This window comes from Danaus plexippus, chromosome 20 (assembly GCF_018135715.1).
Source record: "Danaus plexippus chromosome 20, MEX_DaPlex, whole genome shotgun sequence".
Classification (NCBI taxonomy): domain Eukaryota; kingdom Metazoa; phylum Arthropoda; class Insecta; order Lepidoptera; family Nymphalidae; genus Danaus; species Danaus plexippus.
In genome coordinates this window covers 4328338-4349814 of record NC_083550.1, presented here as the reverse complement: position 1 = coordinate 4349814, position 21477 = coordinate 4328338, and the positions used below count along the sequence as shown (strand labels likewise).

The following is a 21477-nucleotide window of genomic DNA, read 5'->3' as shown; positions in this document are numbered from 1 at the left end:
AAAAATGAATGATTTCTTAAATCAGGACTATTACATCATTCTGTTATGATACTTGTTTGTATATATGTGCACTCTAGCTCTTCATCAAGTAACGACTGATAGTTTGAGTCTATAATAAAAACAATTAATTACTTTAAAATATTTAGTATACTTTATTCAGTGAATCGAATCAGGCCACGTCCGTAAAACTGCTGAAAGTCTATATTCTTGTTTACGTCAATAGTGTTGTCATTTATTTAAACGACAATTCGACTTATTTTTTTTTTAATATGAATGATATGGCAAGGTACATTACGCTAGGTACATTGGATTACAGTTTAAGTATTATATATTGGATATGTTGTTTAATCTTTTTATCTCGTTTAACCCAATTATACAGTCCACGCCGATGAAATGACATCTGACACAGTGAAATATTTACGTATGTGCGCGTTACGTATGAATATTTACAATACGGATTTGCAACATAAATAAACATTGTAATGTAATATTTGCTATGGTAATTGGGATAAATATTGTATACTTACATAAAACATAAATAAATGAAATAGTCATATTTTTTTATTGTTAAAATGATTTAATAACGCTTTACTATTAACGTTCGTAGTTTTTATTGAAGTTCTGTTCGTAGAAATCCTTTTATTTAAAATAAATATTGCTATGAGGAATACTGACTTACTTTATTAAATAGAACTTTAAACAAAAGAATGAATGCTTGAAGTTATTGAAAAGATTTTGTCTCTTACTAATACAAACAAACAATAAAGTAAAGTTTTAGAAAACTGAATAAGATCAAAATAGAATTTGAGCAATACGTGTATCCATGAGGTCGGTTTGTAGCAATAATTACTATGCAAATGTATATATATATACAGAATATTCTGTAAGTAATACAAGTGCCTGTTAAAGTATTTTGTAATAAACTAAAAAAAAAAATAGTTTCGTCGGTATATCTTGCGGTCTGTCCTTATGAAATTGTATCTGAATGTCTACCGTAACCTGACAAAACACTAACCGAAGCTCTTTCTACACTTTACATAAAATCCCCACGAGATTCAATACTTTCTCGTTCCAAGATGACGTGTGCAAATGGAATCCTTTCATTTTTGCTACAAAACTTTATTAATGTACATTATTATTTAAAAACCTTAAAATAAACAAAGGAATTATTAAAAAAAAAACTGTGACTGCAACAGTTTAAGGTTTAATATTAATAGAAATTGTTTTAGGAACTTGTAAATATTTTTTTGAAGTTCTCTATAATCTGGACAAGTAATAATAATAACAAAAATATTTTTTCTATCTAAATAACATTATTTATTTTCTTTGAAAATCGTACATCTTAGGTATTTTACAATGAACCCGCAAAAAGGGATCATGTCAGCTTAGTTTAACATAAAAATTTGATATGCAACTTGGAAATATAATATCTCAGCTATTTTTGCGAGTAAATTTTAAGTCTTCTTTAAAGTTTTACAGCTACAATATGTAGATTGTGTTAAGATAAATTGAACAGTATAGATTTATCTAATGGCGCAGTAACGGTCTATTTTCTGCCAAAAACATATAATAAATAATGTCCTATCGTTTGATTTTTTTCGTTATCCAATATATTTATATCTTGCGTGGTGGAGCTGTGTGTATTGACGTTGAATTCCATTCACTACGGTTGAGTAATTCGCTAGTCTGTATGTGTGTATGACCTATGAACAGTATAACGCTTGACTGCTGAACTCTTGGTTAGTGATCCTCCATTTTAGGGTTGGGTTTTTGCCTCAAACTAAAACCTTTGTATTATAATCCATGGAATCTTGGTCATCAAGATCGTGTGATATTTTTCTACATGTACGTATGAAACTTACATAATTTTAAAGTTTCAATACGTTTAGCGCACTTCAATGTAAAATATGAAAAAATAGAAACTTTTATTTAAGTACTTGTTTCATTCGTGTAAGTTTTATGAAAGCAGAACTACTTACTGCGAATCGATCAACGTTGATCGCCTATGTCAGAGTTGTAAAAATCTTTATTACAAATAAAACAGGGATCGGGTTTAAGTGTGATTACGACATATTGAACAAAAGGCGAGAGTGATTTGACGTAGATCATAGGTGGAATTTATACATACGAGTATATGCTATGATTCCCTTTTTTGGTTACTCAATTCAAGATCTATTTAACGAAAGGCTTTTAATTTTGAGTTAATCTTTATAAGTTGTCGTTAACTGAGGTTTTTTGTCATCATTGTTCTGACTTCATGATGATTAAGATTTGTGGTTTACTATTTTCTTATTTTAATAATATGCTAGCAAAATTATTAAAAAAATAGTATTAGTGACTAATCACTACTAGAAAAAATACTAATATTTTTCTTATTCTATTAAGATCCATCACAAGAATCTCTGAAATTAATTTTTAAATGTACCTGTACATTTTCCCGACTTTTAAAATATTAAGGGACTACTATATTGATATTACTTAAAAGTGGCACTAGACAATGGTGGAACTTTTGAAGGCTTTAAGCTATGAGTAGGACCAGATAAGAATTGGCGTATTTATTAAGCTCTTGACATTTCACTGGGAATGCTGTGTTATATTATATAATTTTAGGATTTTTCATTTCTTTAAAAAAATATTAATTAAGCAGCCTTTTGAATTAATTTTAAAACATGAAAAGGGTTGTTAACGATTTAATTTAAATTTGCTAAAAAGTAGTTTAGCAAATTGAACAAAAATTTCGCCAGACAGACGTTTTGTAAGAAATAGCATATTTTTGTAAAAATGTATGCAAAAATCATCCCATAATCGTAACCTTATCGCCTGAGAAGGAAATTTAGTAGAAAGTAAATGCTGACACAGGCCAAACTTATTCTTTGTCTATTTGGAAAAAAATATAACCTCCAACTTACGAAGTTATAGCTTCAATATCAATACTGCACCCGGTTTAAGAAAGAATAAAATTAATATAAAGATTATAAAAGACTTATTTTATTAAAATATATCTAAGTGTGTTAAAATATTTACTTTTTAATTCTTTTAGAAGAACCAAGCAATATTAAAAAGACCTAAAAATATAGAAAAAAAAAATAAAAATATTATCAGTCCTCATCATTTTTGATAAACAATGCCATTATTAACAATAGAAAATATAGAAATTATGTACATAATAAGGAAAAAAGATTTTGCGTACTTCCTGATATTTTCATCAAAGAAAATGTCATTTAAGGAAGAACTGGTACAGGACTCTTTTAGCCTCTCTCTAATATATCAAATGACTATTATTCAGTACTATCCATTCTAAGTAATTAATTAAGTTTGCTAATCCGGGAACAGTAGTTGTAGAGTAATAAAATAATTAAGTCCCCCAAGACAATAAAAGTTCCCAATAATAGCAAGCTCTCAATAAAATTAAAAATAGACTTTTTCCAGTCCACTAAATATTTTTTTTTTCCAGAAGCTGTTTGTTATTAAGGAAGTTGGGATATTTATTTTTTAAAAGACATTCATATTATAATACAGGTAACCTTAATTACTTTTCGCGTATTTTCTTAATTTAATCTTAGTATTTTTGTCAGTTCACAGACTAATTCACAATAATGTTTTATTTAATAAAATGAAGTTAATACATTTTTAATGAAAAACGAGATAGGTTTTATTGAAAAACCTCTTTGTATTTTCACATCGTGACATTATTTATGTTATATATTTTTTTAATTTTTTTGGAGATTATTTCACTTGTATTTAGATGAAAAGCATGGAGATTTTATCGGAACGAGCTGTCGTAGTCCTTGATCCGATACTCGGGAGATTTACAGCGAGAGCATTATTCATCGTCACCGCACGTTTTCTTTTGCCTTTTCTCGTGAATTTTGTTGTTACTCTAATTTAACACGTTTTTTTTTTTAATTTAATTATAAACAAGACTAGTTAAAACATATATTTTTATGTGGATATTTAAATTATTTATTATGAATGGTTTTCACTTTTATTACATACTAATTATTATAAAAAATATATCATTGTTTTTGTGATATTATTTTTTTTTATTTCCTTATTCAGGTCACATATTTATATATGCACTGTTTATAAAATAGTTAAACATAAACCGTCAGCGGGTGCAGGTATCATACGTTAACGAAGTAATTTAAGTTTTGATACAAAGTTTCAAAACTTGTCTCACCTTTAATTTTCAAAGTTACAGTTTCCTAACATCGTGGAGATACAAAGAGGAAATTGAATTAATGTCGTCGTTGCACAAGTTTTAAATTTTTACTCGTGTCACAAACATATTCTTCATACAAATTAGTTACGTGAATACAAAGTTTCAATGGCGATACAAATAATAAGTAGTTTCATATAACATTTTCTAATATATAATAACATATATACTACATTCTACTTCTCATTACTGACTAGTTACTAGTGACAAAGAAAGCCTGTAAAATAAAAACTATTATAACTCCTATGTATTTTCGGAGGAATATCATTCCCAATTTAAAACAGTTAAATACCACATATCACATAGTGTAGCATTAATTTTCTAAGTAATTAATATGTGTAGGAGGTTTTAGAAGGCGCTGATATTAGTACTTAAGTTACTGTATTAATGAAAAATTTTACAAGAAGTTTTTCGACGTAAAGCATCCGCCAATACAAACCAGAGGGAGCAGAGTGTCGCCGTGGAGCGGCAATTATTGGAACTACTCTGGTTAAGTTAAAATTCTACCAATATTTCTCACAATATTTATTGGTCAATTAATTCCTTCTTTTCTCATAAAAACATATTTATATCACACGTGACAACTTCGTATAAACTATTCCTGGTAAAATACACATAAATCACAATAAAACTCATTAAACTTTTTGAGACTCCGTACTTTTAAAATGGAAAACTAATGTCACAATATGAAAACATTTTAGTTGAAGGAAATATCTTTGTAACTTAGTAAAAATTTCGTCTCTTTTATTGTAAGCACCCAAATAAAATCAATGTCTCTAACCATTGTCATTATAGAAAAAAAGAAACTAAAACATTGACATTGATATTGATATTACAAATATTATACAAATATTATGATAGTGCTAATAGATTGATAGCATGTAATTACAATGTCGGTGTTAGTATACTCGTATGTGAATAATAATTGCGTATAAACAAATTATACTTGTGATATGCAAATGTTACAGTTTCGATGAATTATACTGAGGGGTCTCCCTCGAGGTAAAACATCACATCCGACCGTTGTAAGTTATATCAACGAAATCTATGTTTTGGTAATAACTTTGATGGTGATAAAATTAGTTTGATACTTTTCTGATGTAATAAATTCGAGAGCAAGTTTATTTTTATTTCTATTTCATATCATTTTACTTCGCCAACATGAATTAACATCCGAAAATTTTATTGCAATTAAAAATATAGTTAATAAAGTTTTGCAAGGGATAAATTAAATTTGAATCAAAGTGTACTTTTAAGACTTATAGTTTATCACTGTTCATCAATAACAAGACATAATTGCAACGGAACATTTTTAACTCGAAAGGAACTGTCAAAAGGCGTGGAAAAGTATGTTGATAGGTGTGTTGCTACCTAAAGGAGAGTCCATGTAAGTTTTTCTTTAACATCTTCTCTAAAAGTTGTGAGAAAATTTTCTATTGTAGTTATGTATACACATGTTTTAATGTTATGTAGGACAGACAGAGTTTTATATACTATAAACATTGGTTTTTGTCATATATTTTGAGAATTAATCCATTTGTATTTCCCATCATATATTAATAATTTATTATTATAGGTATTAGGCTTCAAAGAATAAAATATTTATCTTGTAGTATTAGACTTCCAATGTTGAGACACTCGACCCTTGTCCGTGCAGTAATCAATTGTAGAATCCTTTTCCATTAAAGGATTAAATTACTTTCGGGGCCAAGTTATATAGTTCATGGGATACTATTTTAAGCAATAACAAATATTCTTTTAAAGTTAAATAATAAAAATATGTTGATAGTTGAAAAGCTGTTTGACCCTATCATTATTTTTAAAATTTTAAATAATAACGTGGATTTGTTTGCAATAAATTAATATATGTATATTTATTGGCAACGTTTGTTACTATTTAATATTACAAAATATTTGCCATTAGAGAATTACGACAGTTATAAGAAAAGTATGGCAGTGACGACAGAAGTTAGATTATGAAAGGAGATTTAGTTATCCTCCAATAACCATATTAAATAGAACGATAATTAGAACCGGCATTGAGCTGATTGCATATATTGACAGCTCCAGAGATTTAAACTGATGAGAAGTTATTTAATTAGAAGCAGGATCATTTTATTATCGTGGTGGCCTGGAGGATAAGGCCCGCCTCGCATACGTGAGGGCGCGGGTTCGAAACCTGGCAAGTACCAATGTGATCTTTTCCGAGTCATATGTACTTTCTAAGAGTTTTTAGACACCACTGACACACGGTGAAGGAAAACATAGTGAGGAAACCTGGTCTTATAATTTCAAATTTTGAGATTGAAATCGCCAATCCGTCTTGAGCAAGCGTGGTGATTAATACTCTAACCTTCTCCATGCGAGAAGAGGCCTTTGCTCAGCACTGGGCTCCGATAGGCTGATGATGAATTTTATAATTATATTTTATTATTAATAAAAATTATTTACATGGTTATATTTTACAAAGACCAGTATCTTTTGATATTGATAAAAATATAGGACTCGTAACAGAAAAGTTTTAAAAGAATTGAGCAGGATAATTGTAAAGTCTACACCTTTTTCGGTTATACCCTTCTGGGAGATGAGGAACGTTGTTGAAGTATGTAGCTAGGACGAGCTCTCTTATGAGTAACTACGATGTCATTGTATTTTTTCTATTTTTTTTTTCTTTATTAGTTAGTATATTGATCGAATGCTAATTGCCGTTTGCATTAACGTATTGCATGCTTTGTAATGATACATTTAACAGGATAAAGTGATTAAGTTTTCAATATTATTCTTGTTTTTAAAGTTAAATTAGAAGAAATTTGATGAGATGTTATAAAATTTTATTACACAGAAATGTAAAACTTGACCAAAATATTTGCGTTCAAAATTAAGGACTTATTCTTTATTGCTTGTTCCACTTGAAGTTATTTTAATATCTTTTAAAAAAAATATTAATGAGATCTAAGACTTTCACGAGTATTTATTTAAATAAAACTAATATTTTCTCGGATTATACGCGCATTTTATTATTAAAAAAAAACTACATACTCCCGACGTTTCGGTTACTTCTCAGAAACCGTGATCACTAGCAGGCGAGATGTGATCTCGTCTACCAGTAAATTTTTGTAAAATAATTAAATACGCGTAGTATAATAGGAAAAAATATTAGTTTTATTTAAAATACTACTAATACAGGGATTTTGTAAAAATCAATATACGTGTTTATAAGTTAACATGATAGAAAATTATCTAAAATGATTTGTCCTGGCAACACTAAATGTAAACCTTGTCTAGGAAGTAAATAGGAATTAGAGAAGCTCCCATCCCCATGTGACAATATCAAATTACAAGTAATTGAGTTTTGCCAATCTAATTCACTACAACAGTCAATAAATAAACGAGATAATGTTTGTTGATCAGTGAACCATTGCTATTCGAATCAGGACTTGGACCCAGGAGGTCGACATTATTTAGATATATAGAGTTTTAATTAGTTATTAGGTTTATAGTTATTAGGCGCGTTTTATAATATTTGTCCTTTTTATTTGGAGAGAATGGGGTTAATGAAAACGCACTTTCATATAAATTAAAATACACTATTGCAAGGACCTAAGGCGTCTTTATATGAATTATGTATATTTTTTTGTATGACTGTATCTTTTTAAAAATTATCGTATCGGCGTAAAACTATACAAAATTTTAAACTTGAACAGATTTTTTTTTGGGTCTTGCATATAAGTAACACTTATTTTTCAATCTTAATGAATGTCATAAAAATTTTTCGAAGTTTTTTCCCATTGTATTTTTGGCGTACCCACTCACCCGATATTTTTTTTCCAACTAAATACCTAATGGGTTAGATAGGTGGTTTGTTTAATTTCAATTTCGTTTTGTTTTCTGGCCTAAATACGACCATCTATCGTTGAGCTATCAAACTTTGAATAAAAATGGATTATTCTCCCTTTTTTTCATCGATATTACAGAAATAAACGGTCGTACAGAAAATCAGCAGAGCTTAAAGAAATATTTATGAATTGGCTAGATAATACCGGCCTTATTTTTAGGACTTTTTTCATTGGTACCATGACTTTGAAATATGTTCAAAAAATATTGTTCGAGAAAAGCTCTCGTACATTGAAAATATTACATTAATTAATACAGTTTTTACAGTCTAATTTATTCTGAAAACCCCTACAAATTTACAAGCATATATAATTATACATTTATTTGATGAGATTGAATCAAAAAAAACTATTACATTTTGTGACTTGAAAATGCTCATGACATTATAGCAGACAGCGTGACCGTTAAATTTTGATAAAGTATTTAATTTATAAAATAATTTCGGAACTCTTAATGAAGTTACGGTTTGATAATCTCATTACTGTAAATAAAATTTATAAGAATGAAATTTAAAAAAATAGGTAAAAAACAAAGAATATTTCAGCAGTACTTATCAGCAACAAAAGTAATAAAAGTGGATATTATAAATTTATATAATATTAAATCAAAAACTCAAATAGATTAATACAATCTAAACTATAAATCATAATTTTGACTATTTCAAAAAAAAAAATGTAAACCTAAGTTATAAGACGACAATGTAATAAAAAAAAATTGATGCTTTAAAACTAATTTTGATGTAACCAAAGCATGTTTTACATCAAGAGATGTTCCTTTCCACGTGGTGGCTTCGAAGCTTCAAAGCTGTGCGAGGCGGGATGCAGTTTACACCCCATCGCCCAAAACGGCGCTAAATTATTCAATGTCTCAATATAAGCCATAAAAAGATTAAGAGATATTTTTTTTTAAGCTTTTCTTTCTTTCAGATTTATCTCTGTTTCTAATATATATTGTAAATGAATTTAAAACCAAAAAATACGCATGTGATTTTTTTATGTGAACAAAAAAGAAAAATCCAGGTGACATTTTTAACAAGGAGTTAATAGAATTTTTTATTTAAAACACTAGTAATAAGGTACATATTCATTTGTTTGTGTATAAATGCATTTATTCTGTAATCATGCCCAATACTATTAAATATTTTTGGACAGTCTTTCTATTTTGGTAGCTTTAGAATCAATAATATAAACCTAATTTTGTCTCCTGATTTTTTTAAATCGGCTCGGTTCAAAATAATGACTAAACGACGAGCAAAGTCCCGTAAAGAATCTTTTTTTTTTTCACGAATGTAACTAAAATATATAATGTAGGCGTTCCAATCATGTTTCTATTAAATCTTACAAGAGTAGCTAAGAGAAATTATCAAGTTGAAACTGATTCGTCCCGTGAGACAATATCTATGTATGCACATACACAGATATGATACCTTCAAACAGCTTTAACTAAGTGCGCTATTAAAGTTTAAATGTTTGGTTTATGACTTTCACGGATACATTGTTATAGTAAATGAAAATAATATATGAATCTTAACGTGCTAATATATATTTATTGCCAATAATTTACCGTTTATGCTGAACCATTCCACTTTCTCGGTGCTGATGTTGAACACTAAAATACAAAGTATTTTTTATGAAATGCTCATAGTTTTTCAATAACGTGGTCGCTATTTTATGACCTGTGTTACGAGCTCGGTCTAGAAACGCATAATGAGGAAGCACAAGGTATTGTACAGTTTATATTTTCTTTATTGTATTATGATGAGGTGCAATATTTAAAAATATATGTTTCATTATTATTAAATTCATTTCTATTATTTGGTTATGCAATTTGAATGATGTGTTATAGAAGTTTATGTTTTAAACCCAACAAAATTAGTTCGGGTTTACGGATAATTATTCGTTCTTATTCCCGTTAACATTATTATAGTGAATATAAAATATTAAAATGTATAAAGATCATAAGTTTTTGTATTTTTCGTAACCGTCAAATAGATAATAATTGAATTCAGATTTGAATTTGTGGTTTCAAGTTATGTTTGGCTAGCTGCGAATGGGAACAGACTTATTTGAGTTACAGTTCGATCGTACGTATTGACTATGAATTGAATTCAGCATTCATATGAACAGATATTCTGTTTATTTTGCCTGCCAACAATTACTCTGAGTTTATGTTCATTTAAATGAATTTATATGTAGGAATTCCGTTTAATTATAAATTGAGTATTGAAACACTCAGTGTCACTTAGAAAATGGTGATTTAAAGTTTAATAGTTAGCAAAAATTTGTAAAACTTAATGTTGAACAACGATAGTGAAATAAATTTCAATAAGTTGATTCACATAATAATAGTTTTGTGTTTCAAATATTAAGCTCAAATATATATTATTATGGAAAATTTCAAAATTATTTGAACGGAATTAATATACTATATAATATGTTTTTACTTTAAAATTTTGGATCAGTAAATTTTCTGTCACCCTTTGTAAGAAAAATCTGAGTGACAAAATCGGATCTCAATATTATCAGCGATACATCAATTATACAAAACCTCCTTAATTAATAAATCGATATAATCAAATATATTATTAACATACAAAGTTTCATAGACTTCTATCTATTCCATTAGCCAAATTATCTTTCATTGAGTATAGAGATTGTAGATTGGAATTCCGAAATACTTTGGTAAGAGTTAATACTATAAATAGTTTATATTTTTTTTATTATGACTGGATAGTGCCTGACTGCTATTCCACCAGTTAATCTGTGAAAATGTAGTCAAAGTTGGTGATCTCAGTGATAACCTATACTAAGTAGAAGGAAACATAGACGCAGGCACACTATTCAAATCCTTTGTGGTGCATATGAGGAAGATGAAAGCGCATCTTTTGGTCCGGTAGCAAGGAAGATTCACAACGAATGAATATTTAATATTATTGAATAAATATTTCGTGCATCTGATGCTCTGTATCCAAATATTGTCCTATAAAATACTGAGAGACTAGCTGCGTTACGCCTGTCATTAAGGCTGACAAGATCACTTTTCATCAAATGAGGTCCTATACAAATCATTACATCATGGAGAAGAAATTTGGTACCTCTTGCATAAATGTAACAGCAGTATTTTACTAAAAAGCTTTTCCAGTATTAAGTACTGCCATACTCTTGCAAGAACTCCGACTTTCCATCCTGCTTCCTCAGGTTTGGACTTAATGAGCCACCCAAATTTAAGGTTCTAGATAAGTCAGTACCTAATACCTAAATGAGATCGGCTTTTTATCCTATCTATATCCTGCATGGTTATCTATAATCGGTACCCTTGTAGCTTCTTTTAAATGGCTGGTATCAATGCCTGCGGCCGACGTTATGGCCACCACTTTCCCACATCAGCCTATCCTAAATATATCGTATTTGAAGGTATATCTGTCTGGTATAACCATGAACACAAAATAGGAACATATTAAAAATAATACCTAAATTAATTAGAGTGTCCCATGAGTGCTGTGCAATTTAAATTTCGAATATGTATTTTCATTGTCATATCAAAGAAAGAAAAAAATTGTTGCTATAAATTTGAAAATTAAAATTGTCACTTTCTTTATATTTAAAAAGCATTTTATGCTGCTATTATATTTTTAAGCCGCACAATACACAGTGAGTTTTATTAGCACTAAGTATCGCCATTATGGGCTTCATTGTCGTAGTTTAGTAATTAAGTACACTTTTTGGAAGCTTATGAAAAATATTTTGTACTTGTTTTAGTCTGAAGCACGTTTTGTCATTCGATTTTAATAAAACATTTTTTAATTTAATGCCTCAAAGTAAAAACCAAAAATCTAAATATCGCTTTATTAGATGCAATCAATGGGATTTTCCAATGTGGTGCTTGGTAATGGGATAGTTTTTTTGTTTTTTGATTCTAGGTTTGTATTACTTGTTCTGGTATATAGTATTCAAGGATTGTATTTTGCATAAAATTACAAAAACTTCAAACGATGTGTGTCTATATATAGCCTTGTGAAGGCCATGGCAAGGTATAGGAGTGCAGTAGTCTCTAAAATATTATTTTTGGCCAAAAACTGAGAGTATCCAAAGTTATTAAATTTTTCTCATAGTCCATTTCAATATTCCTTTCTATGTGACCACACTTTTGGAGCATAACTATCAGATATCCATGGGCTGTAACCATTTATCATCAGAACCGTTTGTTAATTTGTGGTTCTTTACCGTTAAAAAAAGATTTTTGATTATTCAAACCTCCACGAGGGACCATAATACTACTTTTATCGATTAAATATTTTATTATTACTCCTTTTTCAATTTAAATAAAGGTAATTAAAAATGTCAAATAAAAAAACTTCATTAGTGATTGAAATTGTAATTTATAGAAAATAAACATATTTTTTTTAGGAATGATCGCTTGGAGACAGTTTTATGCTATTTTGTTAACTGTTAACTATTTCTTATATTCACTATAATGGTACTAGTAACTTGCGTAAAACAACTTCTTTTTAACCAAATAATTACAAAAAATCTTGAAGAAAAATTCGAGAAGATCCATAATTTATCGTCAAGATACCTAAAACCTTAAGCTGGGACATTAATTTTGGCTTAGAAGCAAAGAAGCAGCCAGACAAAAAGGCAATAATATTTTGTAAGGCTTCTTTCATTCCTCATGAGATACTCATAAAATAAGATTCTTGTAGCAGATATCCTATTCGGACTCTTATAAAAAGTTATGCTAATAAAACCAGACGGTAATTTTATAAAAAACAAAGAGTACTTTATTTCTCAGCTGAAATATTCTAGATATTTCCGAAGAGTTTCTACATTTCGAAACGTTTAAACATGAAATTCATATTTCTCATGGAAATATACATCTCGAAGTATCAAAGAAAAGATAAGCTTTGAATATTCATCAACATGAACACCGCTGAGGACAGTTGTTTGAGTATTTTTATTTTAACATAAGTACAACAAGAGTGATTTGCAATTTCATAGTTTTATACAGATTTTGTTTGGTACAACGATTTTTTTTATATTGAAATAAATAGTTATGAATTATAAAAAAAAGGCTTAAACTAAGGCGTAGAAGAACGTGTCGTATTTTTGTTTGAGTTACTGCTATTTTTTTTTTCATACATACTTTTATCTATTCATACGCTTCTTAGTGATATTATTCTAATGAGACTTAAATATCACTAATGTAAGTTAGTTAGGAAAACAGTATAAATCGTTTTAGGAGATTCCATGGAATCTAATCTGCCGATTAATATAAGGTATGTCTTATATTAAGGGCAATAAGGTTGAAAACTGTTTCAATCAAAAGGTCTATGAGCAAAAGAAGACATTATATTTTAACACTCAATACATTGAAGCTACGAATTTCCTTTTAGTCAAATCATACGTCAAAAAGACTAAGTGACTTGAAACATAACTTGCGTATATTTTTGAAATGAACAACGACACTATTAAAATTATCCTCACATAAGTCTTTATCTGGTTGTAAAAAACCAGATAAAGGCTGGTACTGTATTGGTACTATAAAAACTGGTAGTGAAGTATATATACTACAGTTGAAGGCAAAATAAATAAGTACTTTAATTTTTTTGCCTAAGAGTACCTCTTATTTATGTATGCTTATATTAAGTCCGTGGTAATATTGTATTTGTTTTTATTCCCTAATTACTAAAAGTTTCAAAACTAACGGATAAGACTTTTTTTTCAGCAGCCTTTTATTGCAAATCAAAGTAACAAATAGTAAAGTATTTAATGGTCCTGTTTTATAAAAAAATATATATTTTTCAGAATCAAGTTATGGGTATATCAATGTGGACATTAATTAATTTATTACTAAGACGAGTTTAATCTTAAGATTTCTCTAGTTGACCTTAAAGGATATAAATAGTAATAATAGAACTTATCTAAATTAAATTATTTACTTAATTGATAAAATATAGCTCTATAATATATCTCTATAATACAAAATATTTAACCTTCTCTAAGAATTATGTATCTAATGAGATCTAAGATTTTCGCGAGTATTCATTTAAATGAAACTAGTATTATTCGGATTTACTACGCGGATTTTATTATTTAAAAACTACATTATCCCGACGTTTCGGTTACTTTGCAGCAACCGTGATCACGGGCAGACGAGGTGGTCTGCCCGTGATCCGAATAATACTAGTTTCAATTATGTATCTATATACATAAGTATATACTTGTATACATACATACTTAATTAATACAAATAAACACAGAAAATAAATAGATTACAAACCATGATTAGGAAATTTTGCGTTGTTCCAATAAATACTTCGTTAAAGTTCTCTTGGAGATCAAACTGTTTGGAGAATGTCTGATGAATTTTGGTAGGCCATTTCAGAGTTGTTTTGCGTGAACTGTGAAATAAATTAAGAGGTAACCAGCGCAATGCGAAAGAGTGAAGAGTGTGAGTCTTGCTGAGGCATGAAGATTTAAATCATGAGAATTTAAATCATTTGATCTAGAAAATAATTGACAGCCATATATTTAGAAGATCATCGTTCACAGATAGCTAGGTTTTTAAGTTGAAAATGACTTTGGGATATACGGTCGTATTTCCGAAGGCCGAAATTTAAGTGAATGCAAGAATTGAGACGGCGATTCAACTGAAGGAAAACATCGTGAGGAAACCTGGTCTTATAATTTCAAATTATAAGATTGAAATCGCCAACCCGTCTTGAGCAAGCGTGGTGATTAACACTCTAACCTTCTCCATGTGAGAAGAGGCCTTTGCTCAGCAGTGGGCTTCTATAGGCTTCTATGGGCTTCTATAGATGATGATGATGATTCAACTTATTAAAATTATTTTTGGAAATATTATGGCAATGTACATCACTAATAACATCGTTATAAAAACAACGATCTTTTCGGTTTCATTAAGCTGGATGAAACGAAGTATGTTCTGTGTAAAGCATCAAATTATCGCCAGCTGTGCGCTTCAGTTGTTTATTAATTTCCAGTTCCAAGTAGTTTATCAAGTCCGTTATGAGCTTGGTGAAGCAGAAACGACGTTATGAAACGACTTGTTAATATAAAAGTATAAGGAAGGAGATTTTTGATACGTTTAATAGATGCGTAAGGTATAATGTTGTTCTTTTCGAATGGTTTGTGTAATTTGTGTTACGAAAAATATCTTATGGAATTATATAAAATCAGCTTATGTTTAAAATATCACTGTCCATTCATATACAGTACGGATATTTGTACTATATATATCTTTTTGGAAAATTGTATTATTGTATGAATTAAAGTTCTGAGTACAGTACAAATGTCGCGCCAAGTGTTTTCAAATTTCAGACACTAACCGCTAACGTTACTGTGGTAATTATAAATAATAAAATTAAAAAAATATATTCATTTATCTATTATAATAAATCATGTCAAAAATTATAATAAGATAAATATCTTATATCCTTGTATTAAGTGAAGTTTGTTTGAAGTTAGTGTGTTTAATATTTGAAGTGAGGTTAATAAAACTATTTTGAGCATAGACGATTAATTAACAGACTCTGTAGAAAATGTAAAAAAATATTCAAAGTGCACACGAAAGTTTTAAATGCTAATGTATAGAGTTGTAAGTCAAGAGCTATTTTGTTGAATTACTTTAGCCTTTTAATTTCTTAAAAGGGGAGTATTAATTTTATTCTAGAAACTACGACAATAATGGGAACGGAACTAATTAAAATATATATATCAGATAAAGGAAACATATTTTAAGTATTATAAACATATATATACATACATATTTCATAGATCTAGTAATGAAACTACCCTCATCTTCTGATTCAAAATGAATCGTAGACGATTTTAAGATAAAAAAAATTAAAACTCATTAAATTGTGTTATACATAGATTTATTGTGGGAGTATATTTAACTATCATTTCGTTATTTCTCTCAGTACATATCATAGAGTGTTTTCTTGTATTACGTTCGAATAAAACGTTAATCTTATCTGTTTAGGTTGAAAATTTCATAAAAATAATATATTGTGACGAGTTTATAACCATTGATATAACCAGTATGGAGAGTAAAATCTCGCCAGCATTGACGTGTAATATTTTTATAAATAATGACTGATTTTTACTTAGCTTTAAATAAAAATTAAGTAGAATTATTTCATTTTTACAGATAAGGAATAGGCAAACTGAACACCGGTGCATGGTATTTCGGCAAGTTTTTAAGAAAACATAATGTATTAAGAATTAGAACCTAGGAAAAGGATTTTCCATGAATATAAAGTACAATATTAAAACAATAGTTAAGAATACTCACAATAATAATATATTGAAAAGTTTGTAATAATAAAAAAATATACTTAAAACTTTAGTACCTATATGTCTTAGGTCAGTCTATACTAAATTTTATAGAGTGTTTATGCGTTTATTTATACGTTCATACATTCATAATATGCTCTATATATATATATATATAACTATAGTCGAGTATAATTTACATTTTAAAGTGATAAACAAGCAGTTGATCGTCATAGTATTTGTGATTACAGTTTTGTTGTGATATCGAAATTAATAAAGATAATGAAAATGAATATCTTTTCATTTTCAGTTATCAGGTAACTAAGAGAGATGCAACTGGGATAACCGTAAGGATGAAGTATATTTGAGCTCAAAGATAAACTGTAGTTGACAGCTAACTAGGTTTTGGTTACTTATAATATAACCAAAGATAAGAAATATAGAGACCACAATGTTTTAAGGAAGAATAAACTAATAAGTTATTATTTCTACAATATACTTGTATGTCGACTGAAGATTATGTAAAAAAATATTATTTTCAAATTCGTCAAAGAATATTACAAAATATTATATCCATTAAAATACTGATTTTCTAAAATATTGACGGAAAAAATACAATTTTATATAATTAAAACAGTGGAGATTTTTTTTTTCTAAAAAGCAAATGGAGTGGAGTGGAGTTTCAATGGCAACACAGATGTTATAGAACTTAAAAAAAAATAATACGAGTAGATGTTTTCAGTCTAATAATGTTATGGTATAATAATTAATTGGACCGTTTTATTAAATATTGCGGAATCTTATGCAAATAATAGACTCATCAAGAGTCCAATCAAGACTTATGTTGCTTTGGATAAAAGAATTTAGTAAAGTGACTCGTAAACTCTGGATCTTTAAACAAAAAAAAAAAATATATGACAATTATGAAATACTACATAAGATACAAAACACTACATTACACACTACACAAATACGACATTAGACCATAGAAAGGACTAATTGTACATATCATTTCTTTGAATAAAAATAACAAACCAATCGCATATTTTTTTTCAATTGTATTAATGATACATATATAAAATAAGACCGATATTGGGAAATGATATAAAATTGCCTATGTAACATAAAACATTTTTAACAGACAGTGTAAACGTAATGCTAACGATCTACAGTAATCTATCGTAACTTGTATATCTTGTTGGAAATAAATTTAAAATAAGCCACTCCGGTTATTAATCTTTGAAATATTCATAACCCATTTGCAACTGGCTTCAGCAGAAGGACACTAAATCCGTCATATGTCAGATTCTATTTAAGTGTCGGAGTTGAAGCATGTCCCGGTTATTACTATTTAACTCTGAAACTACTAAACTTTGTTCTGACAAAGTACACGTCTATAATTTTAAGTAAAATGATTTATCCATATACCTTATATCTCAAGTAGCAAAAACTTTTAAAACTGCCGACACGATAGCATGGATTGTGGATATCATATCGGAAGAGATCCCGACAGTTCGATATCCACTCGTGAAAACGAACTCGACGTTGGCCACTCGTAAAAAACAATATCTACAATAGCTCGAAATGAAACCAGAGTATTGTAAATGTAGATTTTTTTTTTCCAATAAATATTCAATTCATTCAATTTTCATTTTCATAAAGCATGTTTACACAAGCCGAATTCGATTTCACGATGTGAGTTTAAATCGCTGCAGTCACGTAGTTGGAAATCGTATTTGTACACAAACACGTCCCAATAACCTGTTAACTTCGATACATCGGATGTTTGTATTGTGGTTTATTAATTTTGGCCGTTTTACTAATATTTCTGTTATTTATAGATCACACGACAGTTAAGGTAAATAAACAAATTTAAATTTAATTCTAAGATTTATGATAAACAACTACATTATGTTATTATGTTAGAATAAAACTCGATGGCAAAAATTTCCTGAAAAATATCCAACTCAAAAAGGTCAAACATAACATTGTAACAAACTTCAATGTTTTCAAAAACTTCATAATAAAAATTTAACAAAATATGATACATATATTATTTTAATGAACATATTCTAAAAACAATCCATTAAAATATTTATGCCGAAATAACTTATATATTTCAATAAAAAAATATTTAAATTCGTTAGCTTAATACTGTTGAAATGCATGAATAATAATTAATGCCGTATACAGAGCTTTCGAGAAGTCTTTAAAATATAGGTATTCAGTGCGCTTATCTAAAGCAAAGCCTTCCTCATGGGGCTTTCCTGTCTGCTGTACAATGTTAGTTGGAGTAACGCTTTCACAGCAATTAAAGCTAGCAATATTCATAGGACATTTGCAATTTGTGTTAGCAGAAGTCAGTAAATCTATCGCACGTCGAGTATAATGTACAACTATGTTATCAGCAAAAGCACATTGAAATATTTAGTTTTCAAAGCAATTTCTAAATTGGAATTGCAATATATAACACTACTATTTAATTGTATTACGACGTTATATATTAATGCTAAAGAACTTTTAGGATAACTCTATGGAATTTTACCTGTGTTTATTTCACAAAAAAAATAAGTTGATCAGTCGTATTAATAGTCACTTATTATTTATTATCAAAGTGAAACTTCGATCACCAAAAATCAAGTGCTGTCACGTAAAACTATTTATGGTATTATGACATACACTAAAACTAGTCGTTATATGAAAGGTCACTTTTAAAAGTGACGTCCTAGTCGTACAATTTGAACTAAGCTAATAATGAAAATATTTTGTGGTATAACGTATGCTCTTGTTACACGAATTCGCCAACAGACTGGGAGTTTGAAAGTAATTTAATATCGAGTCGACCACATGAAGACGACATAAAAAATAACGTAATAAAGTTTGTCATTGGAAATTTTTTCGTTGTTGGGTCTTTAAAGTATATGATTATAAAGAACTTTTCCTGCATGTACCGTTATTGCTTTTAGTCTAAAACTAAACGTACCGACCTATTTTATTTACAGGCTTTTATGTAGCTTTATTATTAAATTTTTTCAAACACAAGCCTCAAAGATTATTTTATGTATCAGCTTTACTTAAATTATGATGTTTATTAGATGTAAAAAAGTACAAAAAAATGTTGAATGACCTAACATGTTATCTTATCTAGTATTGATAAATAATACAAACATAGTACGCTTATACTAACACATATTTGAAATTGAAAATATTTCTTACTTGTGACTTGGAATGACAAAAGCATATTAACTTATAATATATTCGAAAATATAATTAATATAAAAACAATATTTATTTGTATTAAATTTTATTTACTTATTTTTATTTTAAATGATTTATATTTTTTTTCAAACATTTTTATGTTATGGTTTAAATTTTGGTGACAACTATTTTAATTAGCAGCCAATGCTTTTTACTAAGTAGTTTTGTTAAATCAATAGTCGTGGTATCCTGGAGGTTAAAGGACCGCCTCTCATTCATGAGGGCGCGGGTTCGAAACCTGGCAAGTACCAATGTGATCTCTTCCGAGTCATATGTACTTTCTAAGAGTATTTAGACACCACTGACGGACTGTGAGGGCAAACATCGTGAGGAAACCTGGTCTTATAATTTCAAATTATAGAATAGAAATCGGCAACCCGTCTTGAGCAAGCGTGGTGATTAATGCTCTAACCTTCTCCATGTGAAAAGAGGCCTTTGCTCAGCAGTGGGCTCTGATAGGCTGATGATGATGATGATGATGACGATGTTCAATCAGAGGCTTAAAACGCGGTCTGGTTATATTATGCTTAATTTATATTGGACTATTATTCATATTATATTTAAGCAAATATTTTAAAGCTTGAATATAAAAAAAACAACATTATATGAATTAATTTCAATGAGTAGTAACCATCTTTAATCAACAATAAATAAAGGTCCATCGGATTAGACTTTTACAATAAGCCATTTAGAACGGAGATCTTAAAAGCTCTCATAAGTTTTAAATACTATTTAAAATAATAATTATTTACTTCATACTGACACCAAATAAGTACTTACTTTGTAATCGAGCGAACTCGGGGTGGTTAGCTAGTGTAATTGAAAAGGCTTCGGTATTGAAGCAGTAAATACGCTGGATGGAATTCATACTTATAAACAACTTATTTACCATACCCCGGAAACACATTCAAAGAGTAAAATAAGTTGAAAATGTACATGCAATTATATTGAGGTGATTTGATAAGCAGCCCTCATAACCCTTACTTGGAATTGAATTATAAATATGATAATGTTTGATAATTAATAAAAATAATTAATTATTGGATATTTTGTTACATAATCTTATAAAAATAATTAAGTAATGGATATTTTATTAAATAAGAGACGGGACGAAACTTCTCAGCATTCCAGGGATTGACCGTGCGGGTGCCGGGTCTATCGCGTTTAGGGTGAGGAGCGTCAACAGTGACTGGGACTTGTGACCCAGGTCTAGGTTTAAGAGGCCCTTATCTCTTATCTAACACGCGACCCAAGCTCTTCTCTCTACTTGACCAAATTTGAAACGAACCTACTAGGGCTGCCTTTGAAGTACTAAGCATGAATTGATGTTAATTCTAGACAGGCCCAAGACTTTTAGTAAGTTTTAGAGAAATGTAGCTGTTATACCTCTCGCCCCACTTCTACTGCGTTCAAAATTACGACGAACCGATTCCTATTGAGTTCGTTAGCGAGCTCTTAATACTTGTCTATGGGGATGTTGGTTTCTCAAGTCTATTAATGCAGCATGCTTTAAAATATTTAAAATACAGAAATATGTTTACTTTTGACGCCGACACACAAATGTCCTCTGGAATTTTATATTATTCCTTATACGTATCTATCATTATAGTCCAATTCGGAACCGCTTTAAGAATTGAGTAAGGACTCTACATATATGTACTTTACTTTGTAATAGTTTATGTATTAATTAATTGTTATGTATATATATTGCATTGTTATTACTCAGGACATAAAATGAAATTATACATGTATATTTATTTATGACCAAGATCGAATACAAGACTAAGTACTATCAATTACTGAGAAAAA

General features: G+C 28.9%; 1 long non-coding RNA gene across 1 annotated transcript; it reads left to right on the top strand.

Annotated features, from left to right (window-relative positions):
* The first annotated feature begins 9764 nt into the window (after window positions 1–9764).
* Window positions 9765–16900, top strand: LOC133319448 (uncharacterized). The gene is made up of 3 exons (XR_009753061.1): window positions 9765–9834; window positions 16286–16395; window positions 16721–16900. It is a non-coding gene; the product is annotated as an uncharacterized LOC133319448 (long non-coding RNA).
* The last annotated feature ends 4577 nt before the right edge of the window (window positions 16901–21477 follow it).